Raw genomic sequence first — 24,778 nt, 5'->3', positions numbered from 1 at the left:
TTTAATATGATACTAACATTCTGCGTGGTGTCTGTTTGTTCTAAGTCGTGTCTCCCTACCACTTTGGCGCAACGACACTCTGAGCGTGTTTTTTAGGGAATTGACTAGTTTGAACCTGGGACCTGTTGCTGGTAAGGAGACGCCAGACCACACATGACATGTAGAGTTCAGTGAGACTAGCGATGATGTAATCAAATACTTAATGATTTCAGCGTCAGCTCCACTGCACCCCCTGTAAAAGAATCTTAATACTAACTAAAATTAGTGGAAGGAGTTCAAGGCTTTCCTATTTTTAGTTAGCTGGTAAAATAACGTCAAAAAAGCAGTTAAGTTTACCACTGGAACTTTTATTCTACTCACAAAACATTGTTTATAAATTGCACTATTGATAAAAGGAAATATTTTAATATGGGATGATAAAAACGAACTGCGTTCAACAAAAATGTGAACGAATATTCCCTGAATGGGTTTCCAAGTTCTACAATGGATCGAAGGATGACCTATGTCATATCACATCTATAATCTAGGTTTAAATTAAGTTTCATAAAAGAGAAAACTATCAAAAATGGTCTACAGTGACCCTCAATTATCTTTAATTACTTGTTTAACTTGTCGTAAATTACTGTGGCTGATGTGGCTTCTTAATAATTATATAACAGAAAAATCATCGTGTTTCAGATTTTTAACTTCTAATAGCAAATGTGAATACCACGAAGTTTAACAGCCGATCGACACTAGTATTACGTAAAAAAGGGGTGCAACAGATGAGACTTCTGCAGTTCTGAGTGAAGCCTTATGCACTCTTATGTGGCATCGTGTGCATTCATTACCTTGTCGTTGGTTAGGCAGTGTCAGGGGGCGGCAGGCGGCGCAGCTCCACACACCTCGCCATCCCGGAAGCAACTCTCTCTAACTTCTCTTTACTACAATTTCCCGAAGTTGGTTTAAGAAGAAGGTATCTGGCTGTGTTTTCAACTGACTAATCAGGGTCTCAATGTTAAGCTCCGCCTACAAAAATTCTGTCTATCCAATGAGAAACGTTATACTTTTCGTGGTGGGGCAATGTTTTTAACGTCTGCTACGTAACAGACACACGTATAGTCTCATGCTAAAACTTGCAGCTGGTGTGGCCCTTTTAGTGTTATCGTAAGATCTATACTGTTCTTCTGGAGGGCTCTTTCTTTTAACATGGGCTGGGGCTGGTCTTGGCGGTCGGCTGGCAATGTGGGTGTCTGTCTCTTATCGTAGGGCCTCCTAGCCTACACGACTCTGCTCTCGGCTTCTGTTCTCGTTCCTCCCCTCGGAACTGCGTCTGTTTCACGGTGGGAAGGTATGACATGCATTTAGGCGTTCTTGTGTTAGTCTGTGGTATTCCATTTGCTTACTGGTTAATTTAATGCCAGGATTTATTCGGAGCTATGTGACATACTGCCGGATTTGCTATCATGTCAGGGTTTTCATGGAAGGTGTAGGATTTGCCTGACACCTTACATGATTTTGTGAATTTTTCCTGTTAATCTTTTATCAATTAGTTTCCATAGTTCTACAATAATTCCATCTTCTCCTGGGGCTCTATTGTTTTTCAGTGTCTTGATAATTTCTACTATTTCGTTGATGGTTGGTGATTTAGCGTCGGGATTTGGTGTAGACGCCTGGTAGTAAATATCCTCTGTAGGTCTTTCGCAGTTGAGAAGTTTGTTAAAATAGTCTGTGAGGATTTGGCAGTTTTCCTTCGTGAACCATCCGGTTTCTTGAAGCAAAGATTATTATTATTATTATTATTATTATTATTATTGACAGCGGCTGAAGTTGTATATACATAAGCATAACTGTTGTACAGCAGATGCTATTAATTTAGGACTCTCATATTTATGTGAACTTAAAAATTTGTAAACACCCAGAACGTATACCTAGGAGCCGCCACCGCGTGGTTATTGCTGAATCGGCTGTACCGGCTTCCTGCACCGGTTGGACAGACCTTCCTCGACTGGTCGCGGCGCTACAGCGCAGGCAGTCCGTCACGTGGCATCGCAATGAGAGTTAAGAATTCCGACACGGCCCATTCAAATTGAACTGTCACATTTGCATGGCCCGCCCCCACGCCCCCAGCAGTCTCGCGTGCCGCCGCTGTGGCGCCCCATTCGTCGTGGGCGCTGTTCCGCTGCCCCCTCCCCCAACCCTTCCCCTCTCCACACCTTCCCCCTCCCCCCTCCAGCCCCCCCCCCCCTCCTGCCGCTGATAGATCTGCCGTGTCGCGCCGCAGCAGCACAGCGGGTACCCCGGACAGAACGCGCCGCTCTGCAGGCAACACTTTATTAGCTACAGCGGTGTTAACCGAGTCGGACCGCTCTGCCGGCACCGCCATCATCTGTCTCCTCCGCGGCGAGAGACCGCGCGGGGTAACGGCCGGCCGATGGCGATCTGCACTCTGGCACCGCGGCCAGGGCGTCGCAGAAACTGCGGTCCCATAAATTCCGTAATAACGGCGAGCGCTGTTCTCGACAACGGCCACCGAGCGACGATTCATCTGTTTGTACAGGTACCAATGCAAGAAAAATGCCACACAAAAACACTGCATCCGTTGAACGACCTACGTTAACACTGACTTGCTGATGTAATCAAATTCAAACAACTTACAGCAGTCTATTTCAAAGCCGAATTGGTTGGTAATTATTCGATAATCGTCCTAAAATAAACGAAAACTGGTGAGAATCTTAAAAGGGGAACCTTGTTTGTTTCAAGTACTTTTCTACGGGAAATGTGGAAAGGTTCCTCAACAAATAAATTTAATGAATAGACAATAGTCTTTTAACCCACATCTCTATCACCTATTCAGGATAATGCAACCAACTTTCACCACGTCGAGAGTCCGCCCCGGTAGCTGAGTGGTCAGCGTGACAGACTGTCAATCCTAAGGGCCCGGGTTCGATTCCCGGCTGGGTCGGAAATTTTCTCCGCTCAGGGACTTGGTGTTGTGTTGTCCTAATCATCATTATTTCATCCCCATCGACACGCAGGTCGCCGAAGTGGCGTCAAATCGAAAGACCTGCACCAGGCGAACGGTCTACCCGACGGGAGGAGCTAGCCACACGACATATCCATTTTTACCACGTCAAGTGCTACTTTATTCATGACTGGAACCGCTTATAATTAAACGTTATTCTTTTTTTTGAAATAAGGGTTAAGTGCAATGGTCGCAACGCGCCCGCGAGAAGAAACTCGGCCACAAAAACGAAAAGCGCGGGATCTGCACTACCTCAACGAAGCCGACTAAGCAACACATTTATTGATTACATTCCCGGCCGGGGTGGCCAAGCGGTTAAAGGCTCTACAGTCTGGAACCGCGTGACCGATACGGTCGCAGGTTCGAATCCTGCCTCGGGCATGGATTTGTGTGATGTCCTTAGTTAGGTTTAAGTAGTTCTAAGTTCTAGAGGACTGACGACCTTAGAAGTTAAGTCCCATAGTGCTCAGAGCCATTTGAACCATTTGATTACTTAATTTGCAGATCATAAGGGGTAATGGGGGGTTGTAAGCTACTTTTTTTTGGAAGGGGGAGTTTCATTGATTTGATGAATGCAGATAGACAATGGTATGACATCTTTATTACAAAAGGAGCGTAAACGATAACATGCATAACTACAAAGTAAATAAGGTCGTTATTTCCGCTCATTCAGATACCACTCAACGCGGGAGGAACAAAAGATTGATTCAGCACTCTGCTCTCTCCACAATGTCGAAGAACAAGAGGAGTGGCACGAAGAGGAATAAGGGTTCTGATCGTTGTGACTAAATAGATATGCTGCCATTTTTAGAAGAGAGTGGAATTGCCGACTCGCCACTATCGTAGACTAAATAGAATAAAGGATAAATAACAGAATAAGAAAGTGCCAAAGTGTCCTTCCCATCGAAAACGAAGTAACTCACGTGAATATCCGTCATCGCAACACTCGTATAAGCGAAGAAAATAAAATCACTGTAAGGCTTATAAGTTGCTATGTAGTCAGCAGTAAGCAAGACCAACCGCTCACCACGTGGTCGCGCGTTCTAGCACGAAGGACCATGAGTCTGTAAGCTTATTTGTCCGTCGCTGACGTAGAAGACCGCAAACCTTCTTTCCTTCCCGTCTGGGCAAGCTGCGCAGTGACTAGAGTACATGTAAAGCTTACTGGGACAGGGTAAACGCTAGCAACAATGAAGACGACAATCGATTGTAATATTGGTATTTTAATTTGATATCACCCACAACTGACAAAATTCACAAAAAAATGAGAATTTCGTTGTCCACCCACACACTCCTTAGAATGGCACATTAACAATTTGCAATTACGCGCCCCTATTACCGGCAGCTGCATTGATAAATACACGGCACCTCGCAAGGATAACTACCAGATCAAGAATATTAGGTAAGTTGTTCGAAGTGGTTGAGCGTTGGTGAAAATCTCGCTTCTGAGCACACAAAGAGCTCTAACCGCAGAACTCTGCACCGAACACGCGTTGGTGCAGTGCTGCGATACAGACCGTATATCTCCCTTCGAAGACGATGGATTAGAATATAAATGAAAAACTTGGTTTAGTTTAGACAGTTACATACTGGCATTCAGCGGGCAGAACAGAAGAGACAATGACCGTGAAGTCAGCAAGTTCCACATAAGCGGGCGCTGTCGATTCAGCCGTCAGGGCATCGCCCGACCGGCTCACGTGTTTCTCAGTTGTCGCATGTGAGCAAAGGTCCTCGCCTACATCCTGAAAGCCAATGACCGACGTTAAGAAGATTCTTCGAGAAGCTTTTCAACGTGACAGAAGAGGCAATGACCGGCTCACGTGTTTCTCAGTCATCACATGTGATCAAAGGCCCTCGCCTACATTCCAAGAGCCAATGACCGACGTTAAGAAGATTCTTCAGGAAGCTTCTCAACGTGACAGAAGAGGCAATGACCGTGAAGTCGTTCACCTCCAGTAAACTGAAGTGAATAAATACGCGAGGCGCAGTGGGCCCGACAGACGGAGACGGAGACGAGAGACGAAGAAGACGAAGAAGTGAAGAAGAGTAGCAGTAGCTTTCAGTCAGTTTCGGTGTTGAAGACCGTCATGCAAGAAGAGACTACATCATGCACAGACGCACCAAGTCCGCCGCTGTAATGGAATAGCAAGCAGCAGCCTCGGCGCCAGAAGACAGAAGTTAAAAGGTATTTGAAGTCTGATTTTTACGTACCCGGGTGACTCGTGAGGACGGGAAGGAGACGGCCTCACATCAGCAGTCACCTGTGAGCTGGGATGAAGATCTGACAGCCGAAGACTGGCAAGCGGGAGTCCGTTGTTCGAGTCTGGGACACTGGCCTTCCCCCGCCGCGCCGCTCCGCTGGTCGACGCACAACACACGCGGCCGCTTAGAGAAAAGAAACACTGGGACGTCGCATCCAAGTTATCACCATCCGATGCACGACTTCGCTCGCAATAATTAAACGGCCCACCTCGGCTGCGCGTCTCCAGTCAGCTGGGGGAGTCGGCGACACGAGATACACACCGCTACGCGTAATCAGACGCCGCCGCCGCCGCCGCTGCCGCAGCAGAAGGCTACGCAAACGACACAGCTGCCGTTCTCCGAACCAGAACATCCATTAAGGAAACAGTTGTACGAAACTTTCAATAAAAGTTATCGTATGTAAAAATGCTGTTTCATTCTACCTCATACCCGAGCCAAGGAAGAACCCACCCTGCCCACATCTTGTTAAGAGAGAAAAGTTAATTTATTTAATATTTTCACCCTGACAGAATGCTTTAGAATGCTCATCCTGACAACTGACAGCATCAAAAGAGAAAACCCAGTTACATTTAGTGACAGAAGTGGTACATTTAGCTTCAGAACTGTTACACCGGGACAGAGTAAATGCTAGCAACAATGAAGTCGATAAATCGATTGTAATATTGGTATTTTAATTTGATGTCCCCCACAACTGACGAAATTTACAAAAAAAATGAGAATTTCGTTGTCCACCCACACACTCCTTAGAATGGCACATTAACAATTTGCAATTACGCGCCCCTATTACCGGCAGCTGCATTGATAAATACTCGGCACCTCGCAAGGATAACTACCAGATCAAGAATATTAGGTAAGTTGTTCGAAGTGGTTGAGCGTTGGTGAAAATCTCGCTTCCGAGCACACAAAGAGCTCTAACCGCAGAACTCTGCACCGAACACGCGTTGGTGCAGTGCTGCGATACAGACCGTATATCTCCCTTCGAAGACGATGGCCAAGACGCCGTCTCCAAGTCCGTACCCCTCGATGGCTGAAGGCGAAGTCCCTCCACAATTCTCTCGTCTCCCACGCATACGAAAACGCGGCGGAAGAATACTCAGTTTCGGCTAATGTCGAACGCTCTATCATCGCCGAAATCCCTCCACTGAGATCTAGCCAATGATCGAGTGTGTCATAACGCCCCTAGACAAGCTAAACTCCCGTCTTCGCCACGTGTTGCCCAGCACACGTGGCTCCGGATGCCGGCTACCCCCAAAATCACCGTATTGTCCCACGTTTCCCGTGAGCGCTACCTGCCGCCCACGGCGGCCCGGCGAGCTACGGCCATCTGCAGACTTGACATTCCACAATTTTAAACTTCCGACGCTTTTCACCAACGCTTTAAGTTAGTGGCTCAATCCTGCAGACATGCAGGAAGTACTGCTCGACAGTGCCTCATATTTATCGTAATTCAACAGAGTCATGATCTGATGCCCTTGCCAGTCCCTTTATTATTAATACTAATGTTGGTAAGCTAACGTGTAAGTGCCCATGTCATGGCACTTTACACCATGTCTAGCGATGACAGCATCGTGATCTCAGGCCTCCTCCAGCGAGCAGGAACAGGACAGAACTAAACTGAGGTTCCACGTCTCCAAAGGACAGCAGGGAGCGCTGGGCAGCGAGATTTGGCGTTCTCCTAACCCGGCCAATCAGAGGCCACGGGATTGCCGCGAAACACGATGCCGTTATGGCAAACACCTGAAAATGGCTCGTCAGAAGACGGTCAGAGTTTAGTCAGGGAGGCTACTTTGCAGCGTTAAAAGGGAGTGAGAAGTCAAGTTTCAGGGTTGGTACTACAACTTGTGAGACTAGGAAGGGGGACAACTCTAGCCACTACATAGCATTCAGACTGGTCCCATATACTCCCTACAGCAAATATTAACGTGGTAATAGGGAAGCCATTAGTTTTGTGGCGGCGTTCGTAGGGACAAACAATTCGCTGTAGAAACGGCTTACGAAGTCACCGCCACACTTTTAATAGCGGGCCGACCGGTCCGCTGGAACAGTGAACAGAAAGATGAAAACCCAAACACTCTGATTAAATAAAAGTCGGTACTTATCTTTATTACCGAAGATACAGAAACACAGTAGTGCACTCCGTGTCTACAGAGATCTTTCTAGTTCGAGTCGGAGCGGCTAGGTCAGCGTCGGCTGACGACAAACAACAACTCTGCTGCGATGAACACACAACTGACTAGCAAGTACACAATTCGGTGGCGAGTATACAACTGAGCGGCGAATACAGAACTGTCCTAGCGCTCGCGACTCCAGCGCTTAAGAAACCAGAAGCCCGCCGTGGCGCGCGCAGACTTGCGGCGATTTCCTGTCTCGCTGGCGCTGCTTATGCGGACGGCGTCCGGACTTTGATGCTGCCAACCTTTTGGCAGCGGGCTCGGGTGGCATTACTGGCTAGGATATAACAATTAGGCCACTCCAGGGAGACTGCTACATTCGGTTCACAAAATAACGAAATCCTGCGCCCATCCTCTCTCTCTGACCAGCGTAATATTGTCACACAAAATTGTCTAGCCATACTGCAATTGTAAAATGATGAAAGAATTGCAAAAAGGATAAAAATGAAAGTCGTACAGAGTGAATGAGAAATAATTGGTTCAAATGGCTCTGAGCACCGTGGGACTTAACTTCTGAGGTCATCAGTCCCCTAGAACTTAGAACTACTTAAACCTAACTAACCTAAGGACATCACACACATCCATGCCCGAGGCAGGATTCGTACTTGCGACCTAGCGGTCGCGCGGTTCCAGACTGTACCGCCTAGAACCGCTCGGCCACTCAGGCCGGCGAATGAGAATTAAATGTGCTTCTTTCAATCTGTGTTACTAAACGGCTTTAAGTCCGCGTTGTGCAGAGTTATACTTACAAGTTACCTATCTAACAGCTTCCACCGGCAACAAATTATTGATTTTCAGTATTTCATACAATTTCTGAGGGAATTTAAAAATTTAAAATTCTCTCATATTCGTGCCTCGGGCATGGATGTTTGTGATGTCCTTAGGTTAGTTAGGTGTAAGTAGTTGTAAGTTCTAGGGGACTGATGACCTCAGAAGTTAAGTCCCATAGTGCTCATAGCCATTTGAACCATTTGCTCTCATATCCTGCTTATTATGAGGTTTAATAAACGGTCCATTAGTGGGATCTCCAGCTATGTTCGACGTCAGTGTACAATAACCACTCACAGACGGGAGATGGCAGCACACTGGCAGTGAAGGATATATGCACTAAGGTGACAGAAACTCATGGGATAGAGATATGCACGTGTACAGACGGCGCTAATATAGCGTACACAAGGCACTGAAGGGAGGTGGATTGGCGGAGCTGCCACTTGTAATCAGGTGATTAATGTGGAAAGGTTTACGACGCGATTATGGCCGCACGACGGGGGTTAGCAGACTTTGAAAGCAGAATGAGTTAGATGCGAGGGACATTCCATTGCGGGAATCGTTAGGGACTTCAGTCTTACGAGATCCATAGTGTCAACAGTGTGCCGAGGACACCAAATTTCAGGCATTACCTCTGACCACGGACAACGCAGAACAGCGGCGTTTGCGTTGAGTTGTCACTGCTAACAGACAAGCAACACTGCGTGAAGTAGCCGCAGACATCAATGCGTGATGTACGACGAACTTGTCCGTCAGGACAGCGCGGCGAAATTTAGCGGTATTGGGCTACGGCAGCAGACGAACGACGCGAGTGTCTTTGTCAACAGCACAACGCCTGCAGCACCTCTCCTGGACTCGTGACCGCATCGGCTGAACCCTGGATGGCGGAAGACCACGGCGTAATCAGATGAGTCCCGATTTCAGTGGTAGGAGCTGATTAAAGGGTGGCGCAGACACCACGAAGTCACGGACCGTAGTTGTCAACAAGGTACTGTACAAGCTGGTGGCGGCTCTATAATGGTGTGGGCTGTGTTTGCTCCGAGAGGACTGGGCCTTCTGATCCAACTGAATCGATCATTGATTGGAAACGGTTATGTTCGGCTACAGTGGCAGGTTATGAAGATTTAAGTGAATCTGAACGTAGTGTTATATTCTTCGCACGAGTGATGCGACACAGCATCTCCGAGGTGGCGATAAAATGGGGATTTTCCCGTAAAACAATTTCACGAGTGTACGTGAATATGAGGAATTCGATAAAATATCAATCTCCGACATCGCCGAGGCTGGATAAAGATCCGGGAAGAACGGGACCAACGACGACTAAACAGAATCGTTCAACATGGCAGAAGTGCAATCCTTCCACTAATTGCTGTAGATTTCAGTGCTGGGCCATCAACAACTGTCGGCGTGCGAACTATTCAACAAAACATCATTTCTATGGGCTTTCGGAGCCGAAGGCCCACTCGTGTACCCTTGATGAGTGCACGACAAAAAGCCTTACGCCTGACTGGGCCCGTCAGCACCGACATTGGAATGCTGACGACTGGGAACATGTTGCCTGGTCGGACAAGTATCTTTTCAAATTGAATCGAGCGGATGGACGTGTACAAGTTTGGAGACAACCTCATGAATCCATGGACCCTCAATGTCAGCAGTGGAGTGTTCAAGCTGGTAGAGGCTCTGTAATGGTGTGGGGTGTGTGCTGTTGGAGTGATATTGTAAGTAGGCTGTTTAGGTTTTTATGTTGGTAACGCCACGTAGCGCTCTGTATGAAAATCACTGACTGTGCTGTGTGCAGTATGTGGCTGGTTGGCATTGTTGAAATATTCGCTATTGTAGTGTGAACAGCGCGTAGCATTGCGCAGTTGGAGGTGAGCCGCCAGCACTGATGGACGTGGGGAGAGAGATGGCAGAGTTTTGAGAGCGGATGATCTGGACGTGTGTCCATCAGAGACAGTAAATTTGTAAGACTGGATGTCATGAACTGATTATATATATGACTTTTGAACACTATTAAGGTAAATACATTGTTTGTTCTCTATCAAAATATTTCATTCGTTAACTATGCCTATCAGTAGTTAGTGACTTCAGTAGTTAGAATCTTTTATTTAGCTGGCAGTATTGGCGCTCGCTGTACTGCAGTAGTTCGAGTAACGAAGATTTTTGTGAGGTAAGTGATTCATGAAAGGTATAGGTTATTGTTAGTCAGGGCCATTCTTTTGTGGGAATTATTGAAAGTCAGATTACGTTGCGCTAAAAATAGTTTAGTGATGATCAGAATAAGTAAAGAGAGAAATGTGTGAGTATGTTCAGTTTTGCTCAGCTGTTTGAAAATCAAATAACGTAAGGGGTTTATCAGCACAGTCATTCATAAATTTTTCTAAGGGGATGTTTCATAATATGACTCTGACAGATGGCACCTACGTAAGCATTTGTCTGATCACCTGCACCATCTCATGTCCATTCTGCATTCCGACGGACTTGAGCAATTCCAGCAGGACAATTCGACACCCCACATGCCCAGAATTGCTGCAGAGTCGCTCCAGGAACACTGTATTGAGTTTAAACACTTCTGCTGGGCAGCAAACTCTCCAGACATGAACATTATTGATAAAAATCTGGTATGCCTTGCAACGAGCTGTTCAGAAGAGATCTCCACCGCTTCATACTCTTACGTATTTATGGACAGCCCTGCACGGTTCATGGTGTCGATTCCCTCCACAACTACTTCAGACATTAGTCGAATCGATGCCGAGTTGGGTTGCGGCACATCTGCGTGCCCGCGGGGGCTCTGCACGATATTAGGCAGACATACCAGTTTCTTAGGATCTTCAGTGTATTTACCCCACTGTGAGACAAGGTGGTCACATCATAGAAAAATGTCTGGGGTTGTGTACGGAATCATGATTGTATTCAGGAGTGCATCTCTCCGTTCGAAGAAAAGCGACGTTCACGAGCGTCTGTTCAAGGCTCCAAAAATATGAAAATCGCGCGTGGGGAGATCGGGACTGTATGAAGGATGTACAAGGGCTTCCCAGTGACACTTCTGCAGTGAGCCCACATTTTGCACAGATTGTTTCGACTAAGCTGCAGAAGTTTCGCTGAGAGGCTCTTACACATTCTCTACGCAGTCCCGATGTCTTACCATGCGAGTCCATATTCTTGCATCGCTGAAGAGACATTCGTCGACTTGCTTCGAACGAAGAGGTGCACACCTGGGTACAATTATGGTTCCGTAGGCAGCACAGACAGTTTTTCGTGAAGATACTGACTGTCTTGTCTCACAGTGGGAGAAATGTATTAATAGTTCTGGCTATTACTTTGAAATAATTAATAGTTTAGTTATTCTTCTCCGCCGGTCTCGTTTTTATTACACTGTCTCTTATAGTCAACCTGACGCGTTATACCGGTAATACACGGCGCGCGGCGCGGAAATTTCTCAGACCATATTCATTCAGTATTTGAGAATGAGAGCGCTTAGCGGCTTCCAGTAAACTTTACGCTTAAAATAAAAGTCTTTCGAATCGTTTCCTCGCCATGCAGTCACTACATACCTATTATACGAGTCATGATAGTTAATCGTCATATACAAATTAATGTTCCCTTATGTCTCCGAACCTTGCGCACAACTAGATAAAATCACTAATGCGACGAGCCAAGTGCTATTGAGAGTGAGGTTGTGAATATTGAATGTTCATTCCTTCCAAGTTCTTGTATGTTGTTTGTTAAAGTTATTTTGAAACTATGGTACTCTATGATATTATTGGACTTTAACTTGATCTGGTGTTAGAAGGATTAGCCGGTGAAATCTTTCACCGTTTCCAGGGTACGCCCGATTGTGCCTGTCTTTAGGCTCACAATCTTCTAGGAGGCTCCTTCTTTGTACCCCAGTAGATGGCGACCGCAGAAGAATGGCTTACCACAAGGAAGTGTACTTTCTCCCATCCTTTATAATGTGTACTCTAATGACCAACCTATACCTCAAGATGCAAGACTGTTCGTATATGCTGATGACACAGCTGTGGTGGTCCAGGGGTCCAATTTTGATGCAACATCTGGAAATCTCTCTAGAGCGCACGAGGAACTGGCTCAATACTATGACGCCAATCACCTCAAGCCAAACCCTGACAAAACCCAAGTACGTGCTTTCCACCTGCGCAATAGAGATGCTGGAGTTGAGCTCGACGTTACATGGCAAGGTAAGAAGCTAAAGCACTGTCCAACACCTAAATACCTTGGGGTTGTACTTGACAGAACGCTTTCCTTCAAGCAGCATTGCCAAAACACCAAGGCTAAAGTCTGCTCCAGGAAGTTCCATGCGGCTTTTCGCGGATGATGCTGTAGTATACAGAGAAGTTGCAGCATTAGAAAATTGTAGCGAAATGCAGGAAGATCTGCAGCGGATAGGCACTTGGTGCAGGGAGTGGCAACTGATCCTTAACATAGACAAATGTAATGTATTGCGAATACACAGAAAGAAGGATCCTTTATTGTATGATTATATGATAGCGGAACAAACACTGGTAGCAGTTACTTCTGTAAAATATCTGGGAGTAAGCGTGCGGAACGATTTGAAGTGGAATGATCATATAAAATTAATTGTTGGTAAGGTGGGTACCAGGTTGAGATTCATTGGGAGAGTCCTTAGAAAATGTAGTCCATTAACAAAGGAAGTGGCTTACAAACCACTCGTTCGACCTATACTTGAGTATTGCTCATCAGTGTGGGATCCGTACCAGATCGGGTTGACGGAGGAGATAGAGAAGATCCAAAGAAGAGCGGCGCGTTTCGTCACAGGGTTATTTGGTAACCGTGATAGCGTTACGGAGATGTTTAACAAACTCAATTGGCAGACTCTGCAAGAGAGGCGCTCTGTATCGCGGTGTAGCTTGCTCGCCAGGTTTCGAGAGGATGCTTTTCTGGATGAGGTATCGAATGTATTGCTTCCCCCTACTTATACCTCCCGAGGAGATCACGAATGTAAAATTAGAGAGATTAGAGCGCGCACGGAGGCTTTCAGACAGTCGTTCTTCCCGCGAACCATACGCGACTGGAACAGGAAAGGGAGGTAATGACAGTGGCACATAAAGTGCCCTCCGCCACACACCGTTGGGTGGCTTGCAGAGTATAAATGTAGATGTAGATGTAGAATAACATCATCCGCAGGCTGACAAACTATGAATGGGGAGCTCAACCATCAGTACTGAGAACATCAGCACTTGCTCTGCGTGTTTCTGCAGCAGACTATGCAGCGCCAGTATGGGAAGCATCTGCACATGCTACACAGGTTGATGTAAGTGTAAATGAGACAATGCGAATTGTTACAGGCTGTCTCAGACCCACACCAACGGGTAATTTGTACCTACTTGCTGGAATTGCCCCATCCAAGATCAGAAGGCAGGTGGCAGCAGATGCTGAGAGAACAAAGAAAGAAACAGATTCTCGACACCCACTGAATGGGCTCGTCACTCAGGCTCGGAGGCTTAAGTCTAGAAATAGCTTTATTGCAAGAACCAAGTTCCTCGACGGTTCACAGGAAGATAATTGAGTCCGTAAATGGGAGAGTGAACAAATCGCACTGCAGATAATACCAAAGGAGCAAATGGCACCTGGAAACAAACTTCCTTATACGGTGTGGAGAACACCAAATAGGCTGAGGGCTGGTGTACCCAGATGCAAAACTAATCTGTGCAAGTGGGGACTGCTGACTAACGATGATGACGTTTTTTGCGGATGCGGAGAGGTACAAGACGAGGCACATCTGCTCATGTGCCGACTACTGCCGGAGCCCTGCAGTTTCAGTGACCTGCTACAAGCCATCGACAAACCCGTAGAGGTGGCTAACTATTGGAAAAATAAAATTTGATCTGGACACGGAAAAGTAAAGTATGATTATATTTCCATAGTCACAGAATCGAGCAATAGAAAATTCAGTGAGTCCCACTGAAAATACAGTGCTTAGGACCATCAATTAAATTCCATTGCTTAACTTTGCGTGCATACATCTGCAAAATGGTTCAGATGGCTCTAAGCACTATGGGATTTAACAGCTGAGGTCATCAGTCTCCTAGACTTAGAACTACTTAAACCTAACCAACCTAAGGACATTACACACATCCGTGTCCGAGGCAGGATTCGAACCTGCGACCGTTGCAGCATCGTGGTTCCGGACTGAAGAGCCTATAACCGCTCGGCCATAGGGGCCGGCCATATATCTGCAGTCTGAAGTTTTGAATCAGAACGCGGGAAACTTACAAAAAAATGGCTCTGAGCACTATGGGACTCAACTGCTGAGGTCATTAGTCCCCTAGAACTTAGAACTAGTTAAACCTAACTAACCTACGGACATCACAAACATCCATGCCCGAGGCAGGATTCGAACCTGCGACCGTAGCGGTCTTGCGGTTCCAGACTGCAGCGCCTTTAACCGCACGCCCACTTCGGCCGGCGGGGGAAACTTACATATCAGAGCCCTGAAATTCTGGCAGATGTCACTGTGAGATGGACCTGTTCGCTGGTCTGGCCAAACCAATTCGACTCACAGGCACGACGATGCGTGATGGAATTGTCAAACGTCCGACGGCCGACTCAGGACGAATAAGTTCACCCTCGGGACGCACGATATGTCCAAGATCGTATGCAATTCCACTGTCGGTAGAGTTGGAAACCGCCACTGGCTCTTAGACCACCACAAGCCTCATGCACTAGGGAATGAAGGGAATGACCTGAAGTTCTCCAGCAGGGGAGGACCAGAAGACAAAGAAGCCAAAGAATCACAGCCACTTTCAAGTATACATTCAGTGGCAAAGCTATTGTTATCTTTTGATTGACAGGTCCTTATTGTTCTGCTGAGAGGATTAATACCCGCGGTGGATAATCCATCCTTCTGATTGACAGTTAATTAATTACTCAATCAAACTGATACAGTGGTAGGGGGCGCTCTGGGCTATTCGAATAACCGAAGCAGTTCGTGAGTACCGAAGGTGACATAAGTGAGCTATTTCTTGACAGTTTTTTAATCAATTTAATTAATTAGTGCATTAATTTTATATCGAACACTTTCTACCGACGTCCGCAGCCATCTCATGTGAAGCATAATGGCGCACGCGAGAGACACCTTCCTTCCAAAGCAAATGTCTGACTGCGAATCGGTCCAGAAATACTGCTGAAGTTAATAAATAATTAATTTCCAGTCACATAATCGTGATGTAGGGCATATAAGGCAGACACGGTAGCTATTTCACACACACAACTGACTCGAAATAGGCCTACATTTAAAAAAAAACGTTGTATACAAAGAGAGAAAGAGGCAAAGAGCTGTAGTTTGCTTTGCAGATGACATAGGAACTCGCATGGGATATTTCATTCCACCAGGGGCTCTAAGCTGGCAGAGCCTTCCTGGCGCACTTTCCTTGCACTGCATTTCACAAACTGCTCCAGTAGTTATAAAATCTGGTGGGACTATCACATCTTGAAGATTTCGCAAATGTTGCTTCAGGAGATATACCACGGGAAATATTAATTAAATCGATAATATAGCATTTAAACAATATGCTTCACACAGTTTACCCAAAATAAAAGAAGATCCACACTGCACAGTAGTTTGCGTGCATAATCAACAGTGTTATGTTTTTGACGAGAAATTTCATTAGATAATCCAAACCTATTTTTATTTGACGTCATGATTTGAAGTCCGCGGCTCGTGGTCTTGCGGTAGCGTTCTGGTTCCCGCGCACGGGGTACCGGGTACGATTCCCGGCGGGGTCAGGGATTTTCCCTGCCTCGAGATGACTGGGTGTTGTTGTGTCGTCATCATCATCATCATCATCATCATCATCATCAACCGCATTACGGTCGGAGGAAGGCAATGGCAAACCACCTCCGCTAGGACCGGGCCTAGTCGGCGGTGCGGGTCTCCCGCATCGTCCCCTACTCTCCTCAGAGTATGGGACCTCATCGTCATCATGATTGTAAAAGGTGATGTATGAAATGCTAGTGGGAATTTCAAATTTCGCCGTGAATTTATACCGTCCCATTTATAAGAGTTCCCGACCACTATAGGTCTGCTAAGTGTATTTTCTTTTGTAAAGCGCTATGGAATTCCTAAGTTGACTGGTTCTCTCAGCTACACCAGGACGAAGAAGGAAGGAGGAAAGAGGCTACCGCACGGTAGGATAGTAACAACAACAAATATCGCTGCGATTTACTGAGAAACATGATCCATTCATGGCTAGATGACTGAAATCATATTCAAAACACCCTTACATCCCACATGCTCGCCTTCCGGACGCCCACATGATGACAGTACAGCGCCAACGGAGGAAACTACTACCGTAAAATCGACCCAGGACCGGAGCTGCAGAAGCGCGTGTCAGTCAGAGAGAGAGAGAGAGGCCGCCCCGGCCGTGGTGGGTCCCCACCCCAGGAGCAACTGAGTGGTAGAAGTTCGAATGCTACCAATACTCCCAGCCCAAACACTCATTGTATTAAGTCTTCTCAAATTTCCACGGAGTATACACGCGACACACGCGGTCATGAATGTGGCTCAGTGCAAACTGGATATTAGTTCACTAATCACTCATCCACTGGGAGCCCTGAGTCAAACTGTCATAAGCCGGATGCTCTCTCAGATTCTGTGTGCTGATGTACAAAGTATTGGCCAACCCCAGTCCAGAGCAAAGGTGTCTGCTGAGACATTGTTTCCGGCCCTGACTAGGGCTAAGCTTCCTACGGCCATTCCAGATTTTTATCACTGTGGCTATAATTAAATACTACGATTGCAGCCTCAATCTGACAATATTCGACAATGACTGAAGTACTGGAAATACTCCCTCCTAACTAATGTGGCTCTGTAGCCACTGAAAGTCTCGTAATTGGACTGTCTGCAGAAAAATACGGCGGACAGTGATTCCACACCACCATCAGCAGCAGTTTGACGGGTTTCACAAAAAACGATCAAGCTTTCCTCGACAATAACAGGGCAGTGAAACTCAGTGTGGGGTGCATACTGTAAGACCTTCGGTACACAAACCATCAAATTATTTGACTTGTCGCTCTAATGAAGTAGCCGAGTGCCAGCAATATGTATCGTGGTCTTATCGTGGCGTGTTTATCTTCTGCCGCTAGGTCAGGCGATAGAAATGCCACTTGCATGCTTAGTGTAGCAGATTGACGGTGACCAACTTTAAACAGAGCTTGATTAATTTTCACACACATTTATTAAAATAATGACAAGCATAAACATTACTTAACTTGAACTTCAGATTGTCAATTGTAAATAGCATCCAGAATCCTTTGGTCTTGTACGTTAATCTTATTCTCACATATCTCTGATACTTGACAAAGTGTCTATACGTTTATCTTCATGTCTATGTACAGGAATATGATAATCTTATTAGGTGCAGACTGAAACTTGACTATAGACTGGTACAGGCTAATGCAGACTGGTGCAGACTAATGCAGATTGACTAATTGGAGGTCTGTACACTCGTTTTAATACCTCGCGCGTTCATGTATCACTGCGCGAGTGTGATCCGCGAGGAGAAAAGGTTCTACATTAGCAGCAATGTCATTGGCTGCGTTACATATTAATACACGGATCGGCGGAAGCAGAATTTGGTCCGTCTCTAAGGCAGCGCCATCTCGTGGTGCGGAGACGGACGAGCGTTGCGCCTGCGCTGTTGTGCTTAGCGGGGCGCGCTCTAGTGGGAAAGTTGTGTACGCGCTGACTACGCGGAACTATGTACACAACACTCAGGAAATGTCTTTGGCGATAGTTTCTGTTTTCCATGACCTGCAGATCACTTTTGCAGGGTTTAAGTGTCAGTGCACCACTCAAGGCACAGTGCACTACTCAGACGCGCGGGAAACGCTGTATTCCTATTGGCTAGCAGCCAATCAGATCATCTCCAGCACTTTTTTACTCTTGGTATTTCTAATGTCAGCCAATCAGATTATGACAACTAATTTAGACTAGTAATCTCGTAATTCCGAAACTAAAGAAAATTTAATGAAAACAAAATACGACTCCTTTCCACAAAATAAATCAGCAATAAATTTAATACTCGAAGAGTCTTCTGACTGCCTTTTACAAAATCTCTTCCGGACATAAGTCTCAAATTTCCATATTGCACGACAACTTTCTCATGCATACATTTTCATAGCTCTAACACAATATCACATTCTCACTTTAGATATGTGCTCCATTCACTCTCTCAGTCTCTCCAAAACACTCACACCACCAAAACACGAAGAAATAACGCTCAGCCGAAGTATTTTAATTACGTCGGAAATCTGTGGTAATGAAACTAAAGAAAATCCCAGCAAATTAGGTTATTTCAACCTATTGTCTTGGTAATAGTTTCAATTGATACTATAATTGAATGCAATCCATTACCGTCCCTAAGGCTGGTATTATACTATAATATTTATTTGTCAAAGTTGACAAGTCAGATACTTATCAAAGAAATTTGATGGTGTAATAGAGAACTTGATCAAATCTCGCCTGTCGTCAAATAAATATGATCAAATCTAGGGCCTCGCCGTAGATTTGATCATAAAAGTCGTTCGTCTGCTGTTCACTGCAATGTGAAATGTAACAGCTTCGAGCGCTGGCGTCGCTACAGCTACTTGATGTCTCTGTAGTGTGTCTGTAAACGTGGCTTCAAAGTTGGTTTGTTCTTCGACTTTTTTTTTTTTCTTAATAAACTTGCTTCGACTAGGGTGGGGGGTGAGCAAGCGGCACAGTGCATGCTATAATTGTGTGTTGATGGGCAGCTGAAACATGCTGCAGGCGACTTCATGTCCACAGTCACAGCTCTACATCTGGAAACATCCAGATACCTTTTCAGCAAGCTGGAATAGAGGATGTGGCCACACTCTAAAGTAAAAAATTCTTTCTTAGCTATCGATCCTATTTTGTCTATTTTTGAACTCTGGATGCCACAAGTTAAAAAGTGCTTCATCTGCTTCGTACTTTCTATTAATTTTGTAGTTGTGGAAAGACTAATTCCTTTAATTATATTATTCAAAACTAAAAGTAGTTCTTACTGCCCATATACAGTACTAAACATTCATTTACCTTCACATATTCCCCCTTCAGTGTTATATAAATTGCTTTACACGTTTCTGGAATTATTTTGGATAATGTGCAATGTGATATTCGAGTGCTGTGTTGTAAACTAGAGTAGCTCTCTCATGTATCAAGAAATCGCAGTGTCGTAGTTTGCCTGTCTTCTGCCCATATATCATTTCTCAAGAGAGTATCCTGTCTTGTACTATGAGAAGCTGGCCGCTGTGGCTGAGCGGCTCTAAGCGCTTCAGACCGGAACCGCGCTGCTACCACGGTCGCAGGTTCGTATCTTGCCTCGGGCATGGGTGTGTGTGATATCCTTAGGTTAGTTAGGTTTAAGTAGTTCTAATTCTAGGGGACTGCTGACCTCAGATGTTAACTCTCATAGTGCTTAGAGCCATCTGAACCACTTTTGAATGTCGGAAGTCACTTTACTGAGCAAATACTAAAATACACTTTGATCCATTTTAATTTATATGTTAAGGCTTGACCCCCTCCACTTGCAGCCCTTGTAACAAACTTTTCTGAATGCTTTTATTATCTCTTCGTTATACCTATGACTTAATCCAAGTATGTTTCCATTTTTGCGCTGCTTATCTTCCAAATACACACAGAATGCAATTGTAGTACTAGCAACTGCAGCGCATAACAACAAGCTGTCCTCCGCCGTGTTGAAATTTGACGAAAAGTATGACGATAGTGTAATATCCCTTTTTAGGGCAACGTCAACGATGTCCGTCAAAGAAATTTGAGCCGGCCGCTGTGGCCGAGCGGTTCTGGGCGCTTCAGTCTGGAACCGCGCGACCGCTACGGTCGCAGGTTAGAATCCTGCCTTGGGCATGGATGTGTGTGATGTTCTTAGGTTATTTATGTTTAAGTACCGGGTGATCAAAAAGTCAGTATAAATTTGAAAACATAATAAACCACGGAATAATGTAGATAGAGGTAAAAATTGACACACATGATTGGAATAACATGGGGTTTTATTAGAACCACCCCATATTGCTAGACGCGTGAAAGATCTCTTGCGCGCGTCGTTTGGTGATGATCGTGTGCTCAGCCGGCACTTTCGTCATGCTTGGCCTCCCAGGTCCCCAGACCTCAGTCCGTGCGATTATTGGCTTTGGGGTTACCTGAAGTCGCAAGTGTATCGTGATCGACCGACATCTCTAGGGATGCTGAAAGACAACATCCGACGCCAATGCCTCACCATAACTCTGGACATGCTTTACAGTGCTGTTTACAACATTATTCCTCGATTACAGCTATTGTTGACGAATGATGGTGGACATATTGAGCATTTCCTGTAAAGAACATCATCTTTGCTTTGTCTTACTTTGTTATGCTAATTATTGCTGGGCCGGCCGGAGTGGCCGTGCGGTTCTAGGCGCTACAGTCTGGAGCCGAGCGACCGCTCCGGTCGCAGGTTCGAATCCTGCCTCGGGCATGGACGTGTGTGATGTCCTTAGGTTAGTTACGTTTAATTAGTTCTAAGTTCTAGGCGACTGATGACCTCAGAAGTTAAGTCGCATAGTGCTCAGAGCCATTTGAACCAACCAATTATTGCTGTTCTGATCAGATGAAGCGCCGTCGGTCTGACATTTTTGAGCGTTTGTGTTTTTTTGGTTCTAATAAAACCCCATCTCATTCCAAGCATGTGTGCCAATTTGTACATCTCTATCTACTTTACTCCGTGATTTATTCAGTTTTTAAATTTATACTGACTTTCTGATCACCCGGTATTTATGTTATTGATTTGAAATTTTAACAGTTTGGTTGTGTTATTCATAGAATTTTGTTTACTAATTACGAAAAAATAGAGTAATATTTTACAGTACTACTTCAGATTCATAACGAATCGCACGCGGCGTTGAGCGAGTACACAGCTTCCTGGGCGCAGTAGCCAGCGTCAGTTGTGCCAGCGTGCGAACCAAAATCTGCTCTCCTCCCGGCTCCACTGCAAGCTGGGCTTTCGATGCAAGATGATAACTCGTAATAATTTGATACGTTATAACCTGAAAAGCGCCCATATGGGGCGAAAAAAAAACCTGCAGCCGTGTGGAGCAGGTGTCGGCTCGTCGCTGTGTGAGGCGAGGCGCATTGAGGGAGCGGCAGACGGCGTCTGTTAGCAGGCGAGCGTGTCGCCGCTTAGCGGCCCTCCACAGCCGGAGCGCGGCTCATTACGCGGCCCTCACGGTGAGCCTCGAGGGGCCTCGGGCGAGGCCGCTAACAACCCAGCGGGCGTAGGCAGACACTCTACACTCTACAGCCGCGCCGCCACGGCCGCCGACCCGCGCTGCTCCCGCTACCTGCAACTCTCTTTCTCCACTCCCAACTCTTCCGTACGGGTGACGCCCCCCTGTTGGCTCTGGCAGTGACCGATCTGCCTGAAGGCTATCGTATAGGTGTGCGGACATTTGCCACGCCGGACATTTGCCACGATTTTACCTGCTCCGAAGGGTTGGGTCCCTTGTCTCCCCCTCCTCCACCTCATCGCTGTCGCGCAGTAAAGGTACTTACTGAGCCTTTCCGCTGGTTTACGTAACACAGGACCAGAATCTCTTCGGATTTTCCGCCAAATTTCTAGAGAGACATTCGTTGTGGAAACTATTAAATGCATCTAGCATTGAAATCTGCACCAAATTTCGAGCCTCAGTAAAACTTCGCCAATCTTGGAGATTTTGCGTTCGCCTAAATTATACGTGCCTTTTTCGGTGCTCCTGCAGCAGCTTTCTGTCGTGTTTTGTGTACCATGGGGGATCAGTTCCGTCTCTTATTAATTTATTTGGTATGAATCTCTCGAGTGCTGTTGATATTCTTCGAACTTAAGCCACATATGGTCGTCACTTACATAGTTCGGAAGGATTTGGAGACTCTCTCTCTTAGAAAGACGTCAACCGAATTTTTAGCTGCTTTTATAAATAGATAGATTTCGCGTTTAGTTTTGGTGAATTTCTTTGTTACGGAATTGAGCCTCGCTAGACTGTGTGTTCACTAATCCCTGTATCCGTCGTGATCCTCAGGATTATTTGGGGCTAAGAGGTCAAGCGTGTTTCCGTAACCATTTACAATTTGAATGGCCTCGTGAACTAATTGTTAAATTTTAAAAGACGCATTTAGAACAATTATGGAAGTTGTTTTCTGTCTACAATAGGGTCTGAAAATGTATTTTTGTCAACATACGGAAGGTAGATCGAAGTCACTGCCAACTATAATTATAAGAGTAGCGTACCTATTTGTAATGAGACTCAAGTTTTCTTTGAGCTCTTCAGCATCTGTTTCATTTGAGACCGGGGGTCAGTAAAAGGAGCCAGTTATTAATTTATTCCGGTTGTCGAATATAAACTCTGCCCATACTAAGTCACAGGAACTATCTGCTTCAATGTCGCGTCTGACCTGAAACACACATTACATTATTTTTCCTTAAGTTCTGCTTCTTGTTTCTGTTGTAGTGCAGATCATTACAATTATGGCTTTTCCCTCCAACACCTAGGATGCTTTCTCTGTGACCCTGTAAATACCAGAGCTAAACAATGTAGAACAACAACGTACGTTACAAGCATAGCATTCTGTATTACTTCATTTCCTTATTTCTAACATTTTAAAATTGTACGTCGACTGTAGATGACATGTCAATCATAGATGCTCTTATCTCTATTTAATGAACGTATTTTCAGTCATGTTTTGAACATTGTCCCGCTACACTTTACTAACTAATGTTTCGCCGCAAGGGTGATCGGATTTTAGAGAGTAAATTAATATGGAGTACGTCGTTCTTCTTTTCAAACATTCACATTCTCATTTTTTCTTTCCTTATGATCTTTCGGGGGTGTAGTTGTAATTAAAGTAGGCACAAATGCAGTGATCAAAAAGAAATGATTAGCGTACATTCGCATTCTCTTTACATCGTTCCTTTCTTGTTGCTCCCCTGCCGATGGACTGTTTCTATCGCAATCAGTAAGTGTGAAAGGAAGCTACCGTACAGACAGAGGGATCTATATTTATACTTGGCAGAACTAATTACATACTGACATAATCGTCGGTATTGCTTTCGTTTCCCAAAAGTTATATATATTTAGAATTCGGAAAAGAAGTTCTGTATTTCGCCAAGATGTCGAAGAAGAAGGTCCCTTACGTACTGGTTGTATCGAGTAAGATGTGGAGACAGCGGTTACCTAAGGGATCGCTACTCAAGCTACCTGGCAAAGGGGCAAGTGTGGCAAATGTCGGGCGTGGCAAATGTCCGGCATTCATTATATACACAGGCGGACAAAAGTATTCCGACACAGCTCAAATGCGTATCTCACGGTCTGTTGCGACTGATGCATACACGGAATGTCTATCTGCGGATGTGCCATAATGCAGGGAATATCTCGAAAGACGTCGACTATGCGAATGCCACCGTACCCTCTACCAGGAACGATTAGTACTGTGTTACCATCACAGGCGTGTGTTTCACGCGGGACAAAATTAATCAGACAACGCCCCACTTGACAAGTTAACAGCAGTCTGAAGGCACAACTCGGCGGTAGCAAGCACTCAGTGTGCGCAAGACAGCTGTCTGGTACTACAGGAAAGCACAGGTCTCGTCCAAAACAGGTCTCGCCATGCCCCGAGGCTCGGCGCAAATTGAGACGTGTATAGCACGTGTGACGTGACACGACACTACATCGCGGCACGCACGTGCCGCACGAGTCGCGCGGGTGCAGGGCATATTGCGACGCCCACACCATGTTTCGCACGCGCCGACTGGAGACGCACTGCGCTGACAGAACCGAAGCGCGCGTAACCTGTTATCTTCCTCAAACGATTTTACAAAAACTATTCACTGAAAATATTTGATTTTTGCCTTACGTGTTGTGTTATATGTCAGCTTCCTGGCGAAGAGCCCGTCATCTCGCTAATGACCATTCTTATTATGATTGTACACACTTTATTAAGACACTATGCAAAACTCAAAAAGTTTGCAACGAAAATTAAGGGTCGCTATGATTTTGCGTTTCGTGGGTATTACAGCAAACGTTGCTGCGCATGAAATTTAGCTAGCATGTTGAATTTTTGTTTAGACTTGGGAGGAGGTCTCTATCTGCCTCCGTTCTCGAGAAAATGGATCCCATGTAGCGCGCTCACTTCCAATCTCACGCCCACGGGAATAAAACACTCGCAACATCTTTCATATCTCCTAAATCGCTCGAGACATCGAAACGAAAATTTGGCGAATGATAGCACACAAGGAGGAGAGTGTTTTGCCAACTCTCAAACACATGGAACTTTCTTATCTATATATCAGTACTTACCTATATATCAATACTTATACTTTCCTTTTTATTTATTTCACTCCAGTGAGTGTAATTTTTTAAGCCATCGACAGCTAGCGAAACAAGAGCTTACTAGTATGAACATAAACATAATATTTCTTGTTACTGCAAACCGACACTATGAGGGTTTTCGTAAGCTATTGAGCTCTGTGATTGCCAAATACTTGATTAATGAGGCACTCCG

The sequence above is a fragment of the Schistocerca americana genome, chromosome 4, assembly GCF_021461395.2.
Source record: "Schistocerca americana isolate TAMUIC-IGC-003095 chromosome 4, iqSchAmer2.1, whole genome shotgun sequence".
Taxonomy (NCBI): Eukaryota; Metazoa; Arthropoda; class Insecta; order Orthoptera; family Acrididae; genus Schistocerca; species Schistocerca americana.
Note: the sequence above shows the minus strand (reverse complement) of the source record.